Below are 12,162 nucleotides of genomic sequence, written 5' to 3' on the forward strand. Positions count from 1 at the left end.
AAACCATTGAATTTAATAGTTAGGTTAGTTGTTTAACAGTTGTTTACATTAATACTTGGGTTGATTTGGTTTTATTTAGTATTTTCTCCAATATTTATAGTCGATTAAAATACATATTATATGGATACTTCTGATTGTAGCTTTGTTTTCTGTTCAGACCTAAAATTAAATTTCAGGTTTAGTTATTAATTTGTTTGTTTCATTTATTTGAATTATTTTTCTTTCTAATTGCTGGTTTTTTAATGCTGTATGTCAACATATATGTTAAATATATGACTTGTCTCGATACAAAAGCCAGTATAGAAAGCAGGAAGAAAAGTTAGTAGAGGGCGCTGTGACTTGTATCGAGTGGGTATAAATTACCAGGGATCAAAATAAAGTTTCTCTTTTGTTCCAAGGCCATAAGTGATGTTAATAATTCCGTCCCATTCCGAATCATACGTGACTTATAACAGAAATGTCAAAACCATTGAATTTAATAGTTAGGTTAGGTTGTTTAACACTTGTTTACATTAATACTTGGGTTGCTTTGGTTTTATTTAGTATTTTCACCAATATATATTGTCGATTAAAATACATATTATATGCTTTGTTATACATATTATTATAGCTTTGTTTTCTGTTCAGACCTAAAATTAAACTTCAGGTTTAGTTATTAATTTGTTTGTTTCATTTATTTGAATTATTTTTCTTTCTAACTGCTGGTTTTTTAATGCTGTATGGCAACATATATAAATGAATATGTTTCAAACCAAAAAAAACAAAAAAAATAATATAGTAAAACTAATGATAATATACAATTATTTTCACATAATTTGTAATACCAGTTACAATTTTAAAACGTTTTGCTTCCATTTTTTTAATCGTTTCATTTTTTATCATAAAAAGTTCATATCAATCTAATATTTGACGAAAACAAAAAGGTATAGTAGATATTTTACATACCCAGGGAAAGCTGACTTGAAGCAGCCTGCTTGATATTAATCTCTGAGTTTGTGTAGATAAAAAGTGACACATCATTTAGTACTTCTAATTGCTTTCGAATAATTCAAATGTGTATAACTAAATATTAAGTTTATGGCCCTATTTTTCTATTAAATAGGTTATGATTAGGAATCTGTGAAAAACCATATGTTATATAATTCAATTGAACCATACGCATCGACAATAGTGATACATTTATTTAAATTTATGGTTCAAATAATAAATAATAATAAATAAAAAATAATTACGGAGTTTTAAGTACGAGAATATATACTTCAAATATTTAGCTATGTCAAATTACAATATACAGTTTTAAACAATTTGTACTAAGCACCACTCATAAAATGTGACTCTGTGATCTTTGCCCCCGCTGAGAATCGAACCCGCGATCCTTGCGTGTGAACTGGATGATCTAACCACCACACGATAGAAGCAGCCGGCTGTGTTGTTTCTATGGATCCTTATATGACAAAGTTAGTGCTTAAAAAACAAACTGACCCGTTTTTCCACTGACCGTCTTTGGTAAGCAAACCCTTACTAAAGACTCCTCAGACACCCCTGAAGTGTATTAGGTACGTCCCCATAATATTTAAAGAAATATCCTTTATATCCTAACCGTTGAGGAGTTGTGTCTTCGGTCACATCAGCTCAATAATAAATTTATACCCAAATATTTAATAATTTTTGATAAAAGATATGTGAAAACTTTATACGTGCCTTTGAAATTGGACGGTTTCCCTCGATTTTCCTGGATCCCACCTCGGGATGATGATATCCCAATGAGACCACCTCGGAAGTGGAGTCTTTCGCATAAAAAAAGAATTTTGAAAATTGATCCACATTTGATTAAGAAATAGGTGAACATTCATAAAAAATATACAGTCGCTTAAAAATTAAAAGTCTTTTGAAATCAAAATACCTCACATTTATCACATTAGACTATCAAGAAGAGACTGAGAGAAGATGCGTTAACGTTGGATTAGCAATCGTTGTGCAGTTACTCGAAGCATTGTATAGTATTGTTAAATGCAGTTCATTCAAACGTATCTCAACTGAAGATGTAAGGTTATGATTTTGAATTGAAGATGCTCATAGATCAGCAGTCATAAATTACAAAACGTTTAAAAAAATCCATGCTTGGAAAAACTGTACTGTGGTAATGTACACTAGACTGTGGATTCTTGGCACAAGCATCGCAGTTCAAGGTAGTGGTGTTGGCCACCCAAAAAAATTTCGATATTTCAAAAAAAAAAACGATATATTTTTTGATATTTTTAAAAATATATCGAATTATTGATATAGCGCAGATATCGATATTTTTTGCATTAAGTATAGAAAATATCGATATTTTACAAAAAATATATCGACATTTTTAAGAAAAAATAGAAATAGTGAAATATTAGCCTAAAAAATACATATTTTAAAGCTTTAAAATTAAGTACTAATATTAAAGGTTTATTAAAAAATATAGTTAATTTGTTTGACATATAGATATATCAGCCAAAAAAATATCTGGAAAAATATCGATATTTTTTCTGCATCTCTAGTTCAAGGCGTAAAATCACAAAAAGCGGACTGAATTTGATGCGAACTAATAGAGTGCAGTAGACTTGTAGATTTGTAGAGAAGCTTGCAGTTCAAGGCCACCACAGGCAGGTTGCAATGACTCATTTGTTCAGCCGTAGACTATCGAAATTTGAAGTCATCATAACTTGCGTAAAAACGATTTTTTTGTTCATGTATCTCCTGATATTTTTTTTCTCAAAACTCGATTCAAGAAAAACATATATAAATCTTTTCAAATATTTGTGGCGTTTTCATTTCCATCCGATAATTTAATATTTTAGGCCTTTCTTCATTTTTGGGGCATTTATATTTGGTAAAAATGTTTCAATGATAATGTTAAGTGAAATAGGAAATTGCCCCTTCTAGTTGTTCGTGGATCCCCTTTGCGGATACTTAGAAACAGATATAATTATCGTGAGTGGCGACATTGCCAACATATCCAAGAAATACTCAACCTGAACTTCATCAAACTTTTTTATTAATTACATCTTACATTAGATATGCCATACCCGGTCAAAAGCTTGTGAAACATCCAGGAATATTGCAGGGTAGTATTTCTTTTCTTCAAATTCCTTTTCAACGACCGTTGTTACACTGTGCACTAGGTCGATTGTCCAACGGTAACTCCGAAATCCAAACTTGAAATATGGTATTTCTATAAATGGTTTAATACGTTTTAGCAGTAGTTTCATAAATAATTTTGATATGGCAAGTAGCAGCGAGCCTGTAAGGTCCAATATGTTTTGTCAGTATATCAGGTATTTTAAGCATAATTGTTCGAGCAATCTTAAAACACTCTGGAACGTGCTTCAGTCTCAATCAGACATTGAATATATATGTCAACATGATTATTGCTTTTCATGGCAGTTCTTTTAATAAACCAGGTGAATATCATCAATTCCAGGAGCCTTTTTAGGATTGAGGTTGTTGTTAATTTCTGTGGCAACTTCCATTGGAGAAATCAGATTTACAGCTACGTCGGGGTGATAAATAGGATTTATTTCATGGAATAATTTTCATTGATTACCTTGAAAAAGGAATGACCATCAACAGCGACTATTACATAGCGTTATTGGACAGACCAAGATAATGCACCGTGTCGCAAATTAGTGAAAGAGATGGTAGAAATCCATGAATTGAGCTTCGGATTGCTTCGTCATCCACCGTATTCTCCAGATCTGGCCTCCAGCAACTATTTTCTGTTCTTAGGTCTCAACAGCATGCTCGCTGGGAAGATATTTTCGTCAAATGAAGTGATCAGTCAATGAAGTCAAGTGATCGCTGAAACCGAGGCCTATTTTGAAACAAAGGACTAATCGACTATAATATTCCTTGAACCTTGATTCCTTCCTGAAACGTTAATTTTGCTAAAAAAATGTGTTTTGCTATGGTAGCCCACGGACCTGGAGGCGTGAAATTTGACAGGGTTAACTCTTATAAGGAGAAATAATTTTCAGGCCTAAAGTTTTTGTATAATATACTCTACAAATAGGTAAACTCCAACAAAACTAAAAGCGTCAAAATAAAGCAACTAGGAATATAAATATTTTGGGCTCTATTTGTATTAGCTCTGTCGGCTGACACACTGCCAGCTCCAACTCTTATAGCGTAAAGTATTCGTCATTTCTCTTGTACGTAAATCAGCCGTGGATTTTTAAAAATTTTTTAATCTTTTAAAATTTTTAAAATCTACATATGTAATCTAGTCTACATAAATTTACATATGTAGGGAGAATATATCGGAAGGTATATTCCGCTGTGAAAGAAAAACCCGACTTATGCGGAAATTTTATCTTAACATAGATTAACAAGAATAATTTGTTCTTTTTGTTTACAAGGTATTTAAATTTTCGCAAGCAGCTTTTGATTTAATTTGATAGCTGTTGAAAACATAATAGTTAGGAAAAGTGTTTAAGGACTGATAGTAATTGATATGGTTCTGGAGATAGTTTAATATAGTACTGGAGGCAATTTTAAAAGTTGTTAATATTTTTCTGTAGATTTAGTGTGTGCATTTCTAATTCATTTCAGGTTCCATTGCCAAATTACCAAATGCATTTTAATTAATTAAAATTAAAATTAAATGTATTAACCGAATATGGAAGGTAATAAATATGTTAATGAATATTAGGAATTGTAAATAGAATAAAAGGGAAAGATTATATGAATACAGGTATACACATAAAGTAATGAAAATATGCAGCAGTTGAAATGAAACTAACTGAATAATTTGCATAGATGAAACACATAAGGCAAATAGAAGAAATTATGAATTATTAACAGTAATATTGTAAACATTTTAAATCCTTGATAAATATTAAGGTACGTAAGGATTAATTAAATAAGATATGATAAAATTCATCTAAAATAACATAACGTAACTAGACGTGTTATTCTTTGAATCTTGTATCAATTATTTTGATTATTTACTTTATAGACCGAAGTTTTGAAAAGAAAATAGTTCATTTAATTATTGTAAATACATTTTTAAAAATAGTTTTAACATATTTCTAATTTGTAAGAAATATATTTTCTAATTTTTGTTTTAATATATTTGAAAAAGTTATTTATTACTTCATATTTATGTTTACAACGCAAAAGGAAGGAAATATCATATATATTTATATTTTATGCTCTGAAGTTGATATTACAGTTCTAAAAATAATATTACTTATGATAGTTTTGTTATAATGTTCAGTGGTATAGTAATTTAGATTTATTTAAAAAAGTATTTATAAAGTTTGGTGGCTGCTAGTTCTTGATGTATTATTTTAATATACAATTATTTACAGACTTTTAATTAATATTGTAAATAAAATATATCTTGTATTGGAAATATGGTTAACACAAGTTTTAGTAACATAACATATATTTTTTAAATTATTCTCTTTACTCCATTATGTGAGAAACATGATACATTCTTATCGAATTTCGACTACCGAGCGATCAGTAGTATTTCATTACCTGAGTTTAGAATTGTTTGTCGTTAAAAAATTACCAATTCTTGTTACATTTCATATGTATTTTTTGACAGTGAAAGTTGGTTGCTCATGTGCGTTTTCAGAACGGTAGTCTTTATTAGCCGCTTGTTATTTAAATATCATTTTTATTATACACCAGGATTTAAATTTTGCTCTACACTTGGGAAACTATTCTATAAAGAGTATACCATGGAAATTTAGGTAGAAATGGAATTCAGAAGCTCATTAAAGGTTTGCCTTTAATGGCAGATGACGATAGAATCGATATAAATAATTTTCGTACAGTTAGTAAGTTGTTCTGAGGCGACAACAATCATAACCACGACATTGCAAACATTGCAAGGAATCACTATTTGTTTTAGCTAAAATAAACCATAAAGGTTTCATAATAATATATAATATATGAGTATACAATTGATAATAAGTGAAATATAAGCAAACATATAATTAATTAAATAGAAGATAAAATAACATATATCTTACATTAAATTATTATTATTATATTATTCACATTTAAATAAAAAATATATTCAATAAAACAAGGATAAATACAAACAAACAAAGCTGCATTACAAAAGGGGTAAAGAAATACATTCTTTTCACTAGGCCGTGTAAGATAAGGAAGTTCATGATTCTGTCACTATGTTATATATGTATGTATATAAGCGATTAATACCAGATTTACTGAGAGTTCCGTGTTATTTTCGCGTGGCATATGCGTAGTTAAGTTAGCAGCGACAGTTTTTTTCAGGATTTATCAGCCAGAGAGTCATTAACAATAATGACTTCTTGAGAAAGTATCCATATGAAGTTATGGTTTTGCCTTGGTCAATGACAGACACAAATCTCATAGAATACGTGGTAACAAATTTCTTTGCATCAACTGTTATAATTTCATCTAAAGTCTTGTAAATAGTAAAGAATTCAGCAGTGATGATTGCACTCCATAACTATTCATGGGAAAGATAATCTATAGTCTATTCAAAGTAACAATGAACTCACGTCATCAAGATTAAGATCAAAAAGTCCCAGCGTAACAAATAAAACGCGTTTTTTGTTCAAAATTGGCTTTACTCATCAACGTCATCTCCATCAAGAGCCATATAATCATTGCAGTATCGCTCTAACATTTCAATATCATTTTTGTAGAACGATTTATCTTTTGCCTCAAAATAGGCCTCAGTTTCAGCGATAACCTCTTTATTCGAGCGAATTTTTTTTACCAGCGAGCATTTTTTTGAAGTCTACGAATCGCCAGTAGTCGCTAGGAGCGAAACCGGGCCAATGCGGTAGATCTGGGGGCAATTCGAAGTTCAATTGATGTAGTTTGCCAATGTTTTTATTGACTTGTGATACGGTGTGTTGTCATGATGAAATAATTTTTTTCTTTGTCATATGCGGTCGTTTCTTTGTAATTTCAGCTTTCAAACGCCCCAATAATGCTATATAATATTCACTGTTGATGGTATTTCCCTTATCAATATAGTTGATGAATCTTATACCACGCCATAACGGGGCCATAACCTTTCTAGCCGATTGTTGTGCTTTCGGGAGCTTTGGACGAGGTTTACCAGTTGCCGTCCACTTAGGTTACTATCGTTTTGATTCCGGAGTGAAGTAATTGATCCATGTTTCACCCGTGATCACATATCGACGCAAAAAGTCCGGTTTCTTATATTTAAGTATGGCCAAATACTGCTCAGAATTGTCAACACCTTTTTGTTTTTGGTCAACAGTGAGCAAACGCCGCACCAAATTTGAATACCGCTTCCTCATAGTCAAGTGCTCATGCAATATAAAGCAAACACGTTCTTTTGATATATTTACGATGTTAGCTAGCTCACGCAAATTCATTCTCCGATCATTCAAAACGATTTTGTGGATTTTTTGATATTTTCTTGGACGTCTACTGCCTTCTGCATCATCTACGTCTGTGTCTCTACGACCACGTTTCAAATCAGCAATTTTATCTTCGTGTTTCTTTTTTTATGTTCTATATGGTATTTCCTTGATGTTTTCTTACTAGCGGACAAGATTTCATCTGGGACGTCTTCCTCTTTTTATTCTTAACTTCTGTCCATTCGGGTTGTTCGCCTACCTCTCGTTCTAGTTCATCCTTGTCGGTAAAATATTCTTCTCTTATTTTTTTTGCTGTCTGCACGAAGTTTTGTAACGGAATATAAGCTGATTGTTTGCTTTAACAATTTTGTCCTTTCATAAGTGCAGTTTGATCCATTTTTAAAAAAATAGTTGTATGTATTATTACAAGAGTTCTTGTCATCACTATTATTATAAGGGCAGTTCAGTTCCAACCTTCGTAGGGTGAAGACGTATTTTCAATACGGTCCAAGCTATAAAAAGATACCTTTCTTTAAAAAAACCCAGTATTTTATTACGGTTATTTAATTGAGTGTTAAAAACGCATAACAGATGCGGCTATCCGTCTCTCAGTGGACCTAAAGTGTAGTGAATACGTGTTTACGTGACCAGACAAAAGGACTGCATCTCATTTTTATTAGTGTTTAAAATTATTTCATCTTATTTTACAACAGTCCTATTGAAATTTATTTATAGTAAAAAACTAGTGCTAAAATAACGTAAGTGAAAAATGAAGTGCGTGAAATAAACAATGTATTTATTTTATTTTTTTTATCCTCTGGAAGTAAATTAAATAAAATATTAAAAATTAAAAAATGGTAAACCATAGCGATTCAACCAAATCACCTGCACACTTTGATATAAGATTAGAACAAGCAGCAATAACGCAAACTCCACCATCAGAATGGACTACAGTCATTAACAAAAAACGATTGAGAAGTCCAGAAGAAGAAATCGCGAGGAAACAAACAAGAATCAGTGACTATTGGTTGCAGAAACCGATAGAGACAAAAAACAGTTTTAGCAACCTGTCGGAAGAAATTGAAGAGAACATACAAACAAGCCCTAAAAAAGTTGTTCCCAAACCACCGCCAATAACTGTCTATAAGGTAGGAATAATAAAAAACATCCATGACTTATTGAAAACCATAACTACGAACTACACAATTAAAACAGTGAGCTATGAATCAATTAAAATCCAATTGTTCGAAGCGGACCACTTTAAAGTTCTTATAAAAGAATTAGATGAAAGAAACACCCAATACCACACATTCAGGCCAAAATCCGAGAGAACATTTAAATTTGTATTAAAAGGATTACATCACGGGACGGACTTTAACACCATCAAGGTAGCACTAGCTGAAAAAGGCCACGAGGTCGTAAATATTCACAATATACGACATCACACGACAAAAAAACCTCTGCCTATGTTTTATATAGACATAAAACCTAATGGAAATAATAAGGCGGTGTATGAAATCACCAAATTGGAAAATAATATTATTAAATGCGAACCACCATATATAAAAAGAATTATACCACAATGCACAAGGTGTCAAGCGCACGGGCACACAAAGACTTACTGTCGCAAATCATATAGATGCGTAAAATGTGCAGGAGAACATAAGACAGGAGATTGTACTCGTAAAGTTCGCGATGAAAAAGTGAAATGTGTTAACTGTAACGGAAATCATCCAGCGAACTACAAGGGTTGCGCAGTTCACAAGCAACTACAGCAGAAACTCTATCCCGCCTTAAGGGAAAAAAGGCATCAACAAAAACAATCCACTACTACCAATCTACCACTACCCACCAGAACAAGTCAACCAGACATAACTTATGCCCAAATAGTTGAAAATGGTTCAGCACAAAAACGAGAGACAATATCTCAACCTACTGAAACTAGCAACATCTCAAGATTAGAAAATATGATGGCCAAACTAATGGATCAAATGAGTACCATGCTTGGTCTACTCACAACCGTCGTAAGCAAACTTGCCTAATGCCTGAAACCAATAGCTACAAAATCGCCGTCTGGAATGCCAATGGGCTCCAACAACACGCCAGGGAACTAAAAATGTTCGTAAATGAACAAAATATTGACGTTATGATGGTTTCCGAAACACACTTTACGGACAAGAATTATCTGAAAGTTCCTAAATATAAGCTTTATCATACAAATCACCCTGATGATAAAGCACATGGAGGTACAGCCATAATAATTCGAGATGATATAAAGCATTTCGAAAAAGAAAAATTCCGAAAAGACTACCTGCAAGCCACCAGTATAACCATAGAGGAAGCCCATGGACCATTAACAATTTCTGCGATTTATTGCCCACCCAAACATAACAATAAGGCAGAACAATTTCAAGAATTCTTCAGTACGCTAGGTAATAGATTTATAGCAGGAGGAGATTATAATGCAAAACATTTAATGTGGGGTTCAAGAATAATAACCTCAAAAGGTAGAGAACTGCTCAAAGCCATAAGGATAGATAACTTACAACATATCTCTACTGGTGAACCAATATATTGGCCTTCAGACAGAAATAAAAACCAGATAAAATAGATTTCTGTATTACAAAAAATATTGATCCAAAAAAGTGTCAGGCAGAATCATGTGTCGACCTGTCCTCTGATTATTCACCAATAATAGTAACAATTTCTTCAAAAATTACCATCAAAGATAAACCCCCTTCTCTGTGCAATAATAGAACTAACTGGCCCTCATTTAGAGAAAACATAGACCAAAATATCTCCCTAAACTTACCGTTACAAACTGAAATGGATATAGAAATAGCAGCAATAAATCTTACAAAAAATATACAGGAGGCAGCATATTCCGCGACTCCCAACAGTGAAACATTTCCAAAAAAAAATACACATATATCATGTACAATACAGAAAAAGATAGCAGAAAAAAGAAAGTTACGACGAAATTGGCAACAGCAAAGGACTGAAGAGAATAAAAGAAAATTTAATAGGGCCATAAAAGAGCTGAGAGATCTAACAAATTGAACAAAACCAAGGCATTCAAGAATACCTAGAAAACTTGACATCAACTGAGGCTACAGACTATTCGTTGTGGAAAGCAACAAAAAAGCTTAGGAGATCCCAGCAGCATAACCCACCTATTAAAACAAGCGAAAATAATTGGGCGAGAAGCAATAAAGAGAAGGCCGACGTTTTCTCAAAACACTTAAAAAATGTTTTTAAACCTTTCCAGTCTCAGCTACATAAAGATGACGAAAATAAAATTACTAGCTTTCTAGATTCGCCATTTCAAATGGATTTACCGCACGAGAAATTAACGGTCAAAAAAGTTAAACATACAATAATGAGAGAGATTAATATTAAAAAAGCTCCTGGTTATGACTTAATTACTGGCAAAATTTTAAAAGAACTATCAGAAAAGGCTATAAAACTATTAACATATATATTTAATGCTATGCTACGAATTAATTACTTCCCTAGTATCTGGAAAGTAGCCAAAATATTAATGATACTTAAACCAGGAAAAATACCAGAAGATGTGACCTCCTACCGACCTATAAGTTTATTACCAATAATCTCGAAAGTTTTCGAGAAATTATACATAAAAAAACTAAACTATATAATAGAAAAAAGAAAAATTATTCCAGAACATCAGTTTGGCTTTCGCAATAAGTGCATAGACTTGTAAACCAAATAAACGCTGACCTAAATGCCAAAAGATATTGTTCGGCTGCTTTCCTAGACATATCTCAGGCTTTTGACAAAGTATGGCATACGGGCTTGCAGGTTAAACTAAAGAAACTTCTCCCTCATCCGGACTATCAGCTACTAAAATCGTATCTCACTGACAGACATTTTATTGTAAATCAAGGCGATGAACATACCGAATTAAATCCCATATATTCAGGAGTTCCACAAGGTAGTGTACTGGGTCCAGTACTGTATCTTCTGTATACGGCTGATCTGCCCACCACAAAAATAACTACTGTGGCAACATATGCAGACGATACAGCAATCTTAGCATCCCATGAAGATCCAGTCACAGCATCAATAAACCTACAAACCCACCTGGAGCAAATACAGTTATGGTTGAAGACATGGCGCATTAAAGCCAATGAATCAAAATCCACGCATATAACGTTTACCCTGCGTAGAAGAACATGTCCACCAGTAAATATCAATCATCCTCAACTCCCCCAAGCAGAGCATGTTAAATATCTTGGTATGCATTTAGATCGACGCCTAACCTGGAAGAAGCACATACTCTCTAAACGGAAACAACTAGGACTAAAATTATATCAAATGTATTGGCTCATTGGGCGCAAATCCAAGTTATCATTAGATAACAAGGTATTGCTGTATGAGTCTATACTCAAGCCCATTTGGACATATGGAATTCAACTATGGGGTACCGCTAGCAAATCTAATATATCCATCATTCAACGGTTCCAAAATAAGGTGTTGCGTGCCATTGTTGATGCTCCGTACTATATTTCAAATAAAGTGATACAACGCGATATTCCTCTAGAACCTATAACGAGTGTAATCCAACGTGTTTGTGTGAAGTACTTCGAAAGAGAAGTGCATCCCAATGTACTCGCTAATCGGCTAAATATGCGACGTGATAGTGAAGTGCGTAGACTAAAACGTTTAACACCACCTGATCTGATTACTGGACATATGTAGAGTTTAGAATAAGCATTAGAATAAGACTAATTAATTAAGATAATATTTTATACAGAAGATTGTTTAATGA

The sequence above is a fragment of the Rhynchophorus ferrugineus genome, unplaced genomic scaffold (genome assembly GCF_030347505.1).
Source record: "Rhynchophorus ferrugineus isolate W39M unplaced genomic scaffold, kcgeb_rfMv2 rfM6, whole genome shotgun sequence".
Classification (NCBI taxonomy): domain Eukaryota; kingdom Metazoa; phylum Arthropoda; class Insecta; order Coleoptera; family Curculionidae; genus Rhynchophorus; species Rhynchophorus ferrugineus.